The following is a 5,924-nucleotide window of genomic DNA, read 5'->3' on the forward strand; positions in this document are numbered from 1 at the left end:
AAATTGAGAAGAGAGAGTGCAGACTAACTTAACCAAGTAGAAAAATAACACTGTTATCCTGAAGGTGCAGAGTGCAGATATAATGCAACACAAATATGCAGCCAAAGGCAGATAAATCTATTTGTCCACTAAAATTGCATTGAAGGAGAAAATCTTCTACATATTTACTGTAATTTATCATAAAATGACAATGATATATCATCAAAGATTTAGGAAGGAAGTTGAAATATTTGCTTCTCTGACAGCAATACTAAAGCTGCAGTGTCCTTTGAAATCAGTATTCTGAGCCAAAATAATAATTTGCCCATTTCATGTTAATTACAGTGAAATTTAATACTGAATGTTCACTGAATAGTTAGTGTAGTTGTAAGAAATCATTTGTAATCCAACTCCAGATTGTGTATTTTCGTAGCAGCGGGTTTTTGTTTTCTGCTTAATGAGCTAAGCTTTACGTTGACAGACAACTGACAGTTATAAACAGCTGATCAGCTTACACCGTAGGGCTCGTCATTGCTTGTTGTTGTGTGATTACAATGTTGTGTTGCTGCAGCGTTCCTGCAGCCTGCCTGAGCTTCATCAAGTCTGGGGAGGAGGGGGGCGGCTCAAACAGAGATTGTATTTTAAATAGTATTTCAGTTTACCTAATATACCGGCTTTTACTTGCTCTCTGGACTGCAGTACTCATTTTTGGACATGCAGTTGCTGCATATTTCTCCTTTAAGACACCCAGAATCAACAGTTTAACCCATGTCACATGATGCAAATCACATTCAAGGGGAGGAGGTCCTGATGACCAACTGGTGGGTATTTTTTTGGCCAGCTCTCAGGGAGCAACTGCATCACTGAGGTTAGAAACACATTATTATAAGGTGTGTAGCAGCTGGCATCATCCACAGCCAATCAAGTTACCTGTTTTCCTCTGCTTTCAAAACAACACAGTGTGTGCCATGGCAGTTTGACAGAATGACAATTTTATGGTGGAAAAAAACAGATCTGCCAAAGAAACTGATGTCCTTGTGCTGGAGGCGCAAAAAATAGCTACAAACAAATACATGGCACCTTAAATTACATTAAACATGTGGTCCTCCTGTCCAGGAGGAAGCAATTGCCCAGTGTGGGAGGAGGTTCAGTGATATCAGGCAGAGAGCCACACAGAAGTCGGTCCCTGTTATGTAAAAATCATGTGGCCACCGTGACAATCCACACTCCTGCCTCATTGTGGCCGAGTGATCATTCACTGTGTGGTCACTCTCACCACAGCCACACATGCCTGTTGTCAGAGAAAAAAAAAATGTCTTCTTTACTGCCTCCTGAGGGAAATATCAAAGTCAAAGCTATCATCCATGAAAGGACAGAGCAGAGCTGCACCTAGCACCATGTGGCTTTGATGTGGTCTGAGCAGGCAGGCGACATGCACAAATCCCAGTAATCCTTGACACTAAAACTGTACTGCACTGCTTGATCGTCACCAACACACCCCCTACCGCGCCTCTCCTCCCACTAGGTGCAGTTGTTCTCGGCTCCCTCCAGAAGACATGACATCACTACAGGACAGAGTCAGTGTTTATAAGGAAATCTGCTTGTCAAGACTAAAGCTCAGGCTACAGCAGGCAGTTATGTTTTCAGGTTAGGGAGCGACTCCAGCTTGAGACTCATAAAGGACAGAGTCCAGAGAGTGATATTTTATGGGCCCAGATGTGTTGAATAAATCATTTTTTCCCAGACCTAATTAAACACTTACTGCCTAGCCCTGTTAAGCTATTAACATCTGCTCTACCAAATGAACTAGGAAGGGCTCCAGCGCTGGATGGATTTAAAGATGGCAGACAGTAAATATTATGTTCTCTTTCATGTTGGTCTTCCTTTTTCCAATTTCTCTGCTTGTCTGTGCTTTTTGCTTTTTTAAATCTCACCTTCTGTCTTTGTAATTGTCTGTTTTTCTGCTGCTCTCACTCTGAGCATTTTGTTTGATTTCATTGATGAATTAGTCCTTTACCATTTCTGTTATCAAACAGAATACATTTTTTTTTAAAAAACTATGCTGACACCTATGATCATTACATCACCGTTTCTCACAGATTCTCTCAGAAAAACAACCGGCTAATATTCCAGCCTGTTCTCACTCCAAGTGCATCAAATAGGGCAGCTTGATCAGTGCCGCTTCAAACTATGATGCTGTAGGTACCCCTGTAGTGTCATTTGCAGAGGGGCCACTTATAATGTGGCATCACAGTCAGGTGACATAGAAAGTGACTAGGAAGTATTAACAAACACAAACATGCACACGAGGCTGGTGGTCTAATGATACTCAATGGGTAAAGGCTGAACACAATTGCAGCACACTGGATATTGGAAACAATTGGTAATTACCTTTATTGTCACACTTGCAACAAAGGAACTTGAGCAGGTAATGCAGCACAGAATAGTGTTTGTTACTCAGGTAAAGTGTAAATGCATAGTCTTGGTGGTTTCGGTTCAATTGATGAATTGAGCCGAAACCAGAGGTGGGAACATGGGATCATGACAAACCCAAACAGTTCATTGTGTTTCAGGTGACTGTACCAGAATGGAGCAGGCGGGAAACATGGTCAACGAGGCGGAGGGTCTGGAACCAGGTGAGTAGACGGACGGAGCTGATGAGCTGACGGGGGGACAGGCAGGCGATGGGTCGAGGTCAGGTGGGGGATCGATGAGGCGACAGGTAGGTGCACAAAGTATGCTCGTGCAGGAACACGTGGCGACACACAGAGAGATGCTGAGCCACTGACACAGATGAGCAGGAGGAAACACTCATGCTGTAGCATCATCAGCAAGTTGAGAGGCAGATCTCGTGGATGTGGACGATGATGAAGATGATTTACCAGGGGGCAGACAAAGCAAGCAGGTCAGAGGCAGGCAACAGGGGCAACAACTTTCTACGTGCTCATGAAACTGAGTTCTGCACTGTGGTGTCTCCACTTCCTGTGGAGTCGAGCAAGTGGAAAGAAAAGTTCTCCATTATGGATCAATAATATTACAAAATCAACTGTGTTCCCTCAGTTATGTGATGGTATCTGGAACCGGCAGAATCTCAGGCTTTGTGCCTTATGCTGCACCATTTTTATTTCTATAATAGCATTATCAGACATCCAGCATGCCATCTACTAATTGTACCAACTTAGATGAGCATTATTAATCAGCAAATAATCATCCCTTTTCATCCATCCTTTGCTTTGTTGGAAAAGACAAACCTCTCTTGTACTGGTGGTTTGTCTTGATAAGTTCAGGCCTACTGATCTTGGCTGCCATTCCCTGAGCTCAATAGGATTTGGTGTAATCCCGCAGAGCAGAGCAGAGCAGATGGACACACAAGTAAGATCACAGTGGTATACGCGCTATAATTGGCCTGGCCCTCTGCCTGCAAACCCCTTTTACTGGTAGTAATTTCAATCCTTTGATTATGTAATCAGATTTCAAATTAGAGTAACTGTGTAGCTGTTTCAATTACCTGGATTAATTTATAACCAACATTTGAGTTAGAAATCCCTTTAATCAATGTACAGCACATTTAGCTGGTACAGTTACTGCTATGTAGGGAATCACTTACAGTAACTATGGTTTAATCCCAAAGAGCAGATGGAGAGACAGGTAGATTCACTGTCATACAGGATCATGAACCAGCTTGGCTCTGTGCCTTCATCCATCAGATCTTAACTTTAGGAGATGCACTGCAGTGTCATTGAGCAGAAGGCTGTTTGACAGCAGTCATAAGAGGTGAAAATAAGCAGGGACATCCCTGAAAAAGACGTCTGGATGGCAGCATATGTTGCTTCAAAACCTGTACGTACCTTTCAGCATTAATGGGGCCTTCACAGATGTGAAAGTTACCCACGATGCCATGAGCACTAACACAGCCCTATACCATCATACATCCTGCCTTTTGAACTTTGCACCAGTAATAAATAATGGTCCTCTTCTACTTGAGCTTGGACAACGTAACATTCATGATTTCCAAAAAAATCTAAAAGCACAGCACACTTTTCCACTTTTTCCACTCAGAGGTTGAGCTGCATTATTATCGCTACTGCATGTTTAATGCTAGGAATCTCACATGGTAAGAATGACATGATCATTTTTTCCCCAATTTGCTGATGACACATCTTAGGGCAACGGAGTGGTGCAGTGGTTAGCTCTGTCTATGTCTGCATGTGTTTCCTCAGGCTACTGTGGCTATTTATTTATTTTTTAAAATCAAATGCATGTGCTAGTTTGTTTTATTGTTTTTTTCTCTATATGCTTTTGCTTGCTTGCTTTTGTTTTTATCATTGTTTTTTTTTTTTTTTTAGCCCATGTGCTCTGCAGTAGACTTTGGGTATGACCTGTGCTATAAATAATAAATTTGCCTTGCCTTGTGATGACCTGTCAGACTTTGCCCACCTCTCGCCCAGTGTCAGCAGGGATTGGCCCAACCCCCTGTGACTCTACAAAGAATAAGTGGTGATCATGGATGGATGGACATTTCAGTCAAAGCTAGATGAATGGCAACAGCATTGTCTTTTTGTACAGCATATTCAACGTAAGTCTAAAACACCACTTACTAAAGCACCACTTATTTAAAGTAACTCCTGGGATCCAAAATACACAGTTTGGTGCCAAGCCTTCTAATTAAATATTAAAAGTTACTCTGATAACTGTTTTGTGCTACAGCATGAAAGCAAAAAATCTATTTTTTAATTTAGCAGGAGGCACAGAGTTTCATCATACCTAAAACACCCCTGCGTAGATTGCTGACTTTGTTAGGAATTAAGATTTTAGGGAGTTACGTTAAAGCTGTTAACAGGATTAACCATTTGTAATTAATTTAAGTTGCTTTTGTAATCATAAAATAAGTTGCTGAGAATTTAAGCAGCTAGATTTGTCTAACACAAGTTCTTCTTAATAGTCCGATAAAGGAAAAAACAAAACGAAGTTCATAGTTTGTGCTACATAGATGAGTCTACAAGTAAAGTCTGGGTCTCTGTGCGATATAGCTAAATGAATGTGGAGGTAGAGCTGGATGACTTGGCTCAAAGCAAATTAGGTAAACGGTTACTCAGTTTTAGATCCTCCTCTTTCAAGTTAGTGTCTTTTCTGTCCAGACAGGCTAACAGAATAGACACATAGTAAATTAAGTCAGTGCTTAATGTCATTGCCTTCCAGTAGCCTATTTCTACTGCTGTGTTGATATATTTAGTTTTTTAAGTGCCAATATCTAGTTTGGCGAAGTTGCCTCACAAAATAAATAAGCCATTGCAATTGCCTAGAAAGTAATCTCTTTTCTAAACAAACAGTGAACACATCAGCAGGCAGAGAAAAATCTTTATAATATAAAGATGGTGAGAGCTCCAGAGCAGGATTACACAACAGTTTTCTACAGAGATTCATCAACCCATACTGAAGATGTATAATCAACTTTTTTTTTTACAGAGTCTTTCAGTGTGAGTTCAGTGCGGCTCCTTGAATCTACATATTCAAAGTAATTATTTTTGAAAGGCACTGTCTGTGGCGCTTTGTATTCTGCATTTCCCACTATACCAACAGACCCACAATGTTTGTATTGTTTGTAGGAACAACCCATTTTGCATCGACTTGTATTTGGTCATGGGAGACTTTTATTCAAAATGATTAGTCAAAACATTTATGTCTGCTGAGCGCGACATGTGGTTTAGTTGTTAGTACGGTTGGTCTCACAGCAAGAAAGTCTAGAGTTCTTTTTTTTGAACTGACATGCAGGTTAGTTGAACTAGGGTTTCATATTATGAAATGTTTTATGTTGTATATGCAGCCATCATGTTGCATTCTGGGTAATGTAGGCATCACTGTGTGGGCTAAAAAAGACTACCTCTGACTCTACTTCACCAACTTTGCTAATTTTTTTAAACCTATGTATCTCCATCTACTTCAGA

The sequence above is a fragment of the Lutjanus erythropterus genome, chromosome 17, assembly GCF_056507025.1.
Source record: "Lutjanus erythropterus isolate fLutEry1 chromosome 17, fLutEry1.hap2, whole genome shotgun sequence".
Classification (NCBI taxonomy): domain Eukaryota; kingdom Metazoa; phylum Chordata; class Actinopteri; order Lutjaniformes; family Lutjanidae; genus Lutjanus; species Lutjanus erythropterus.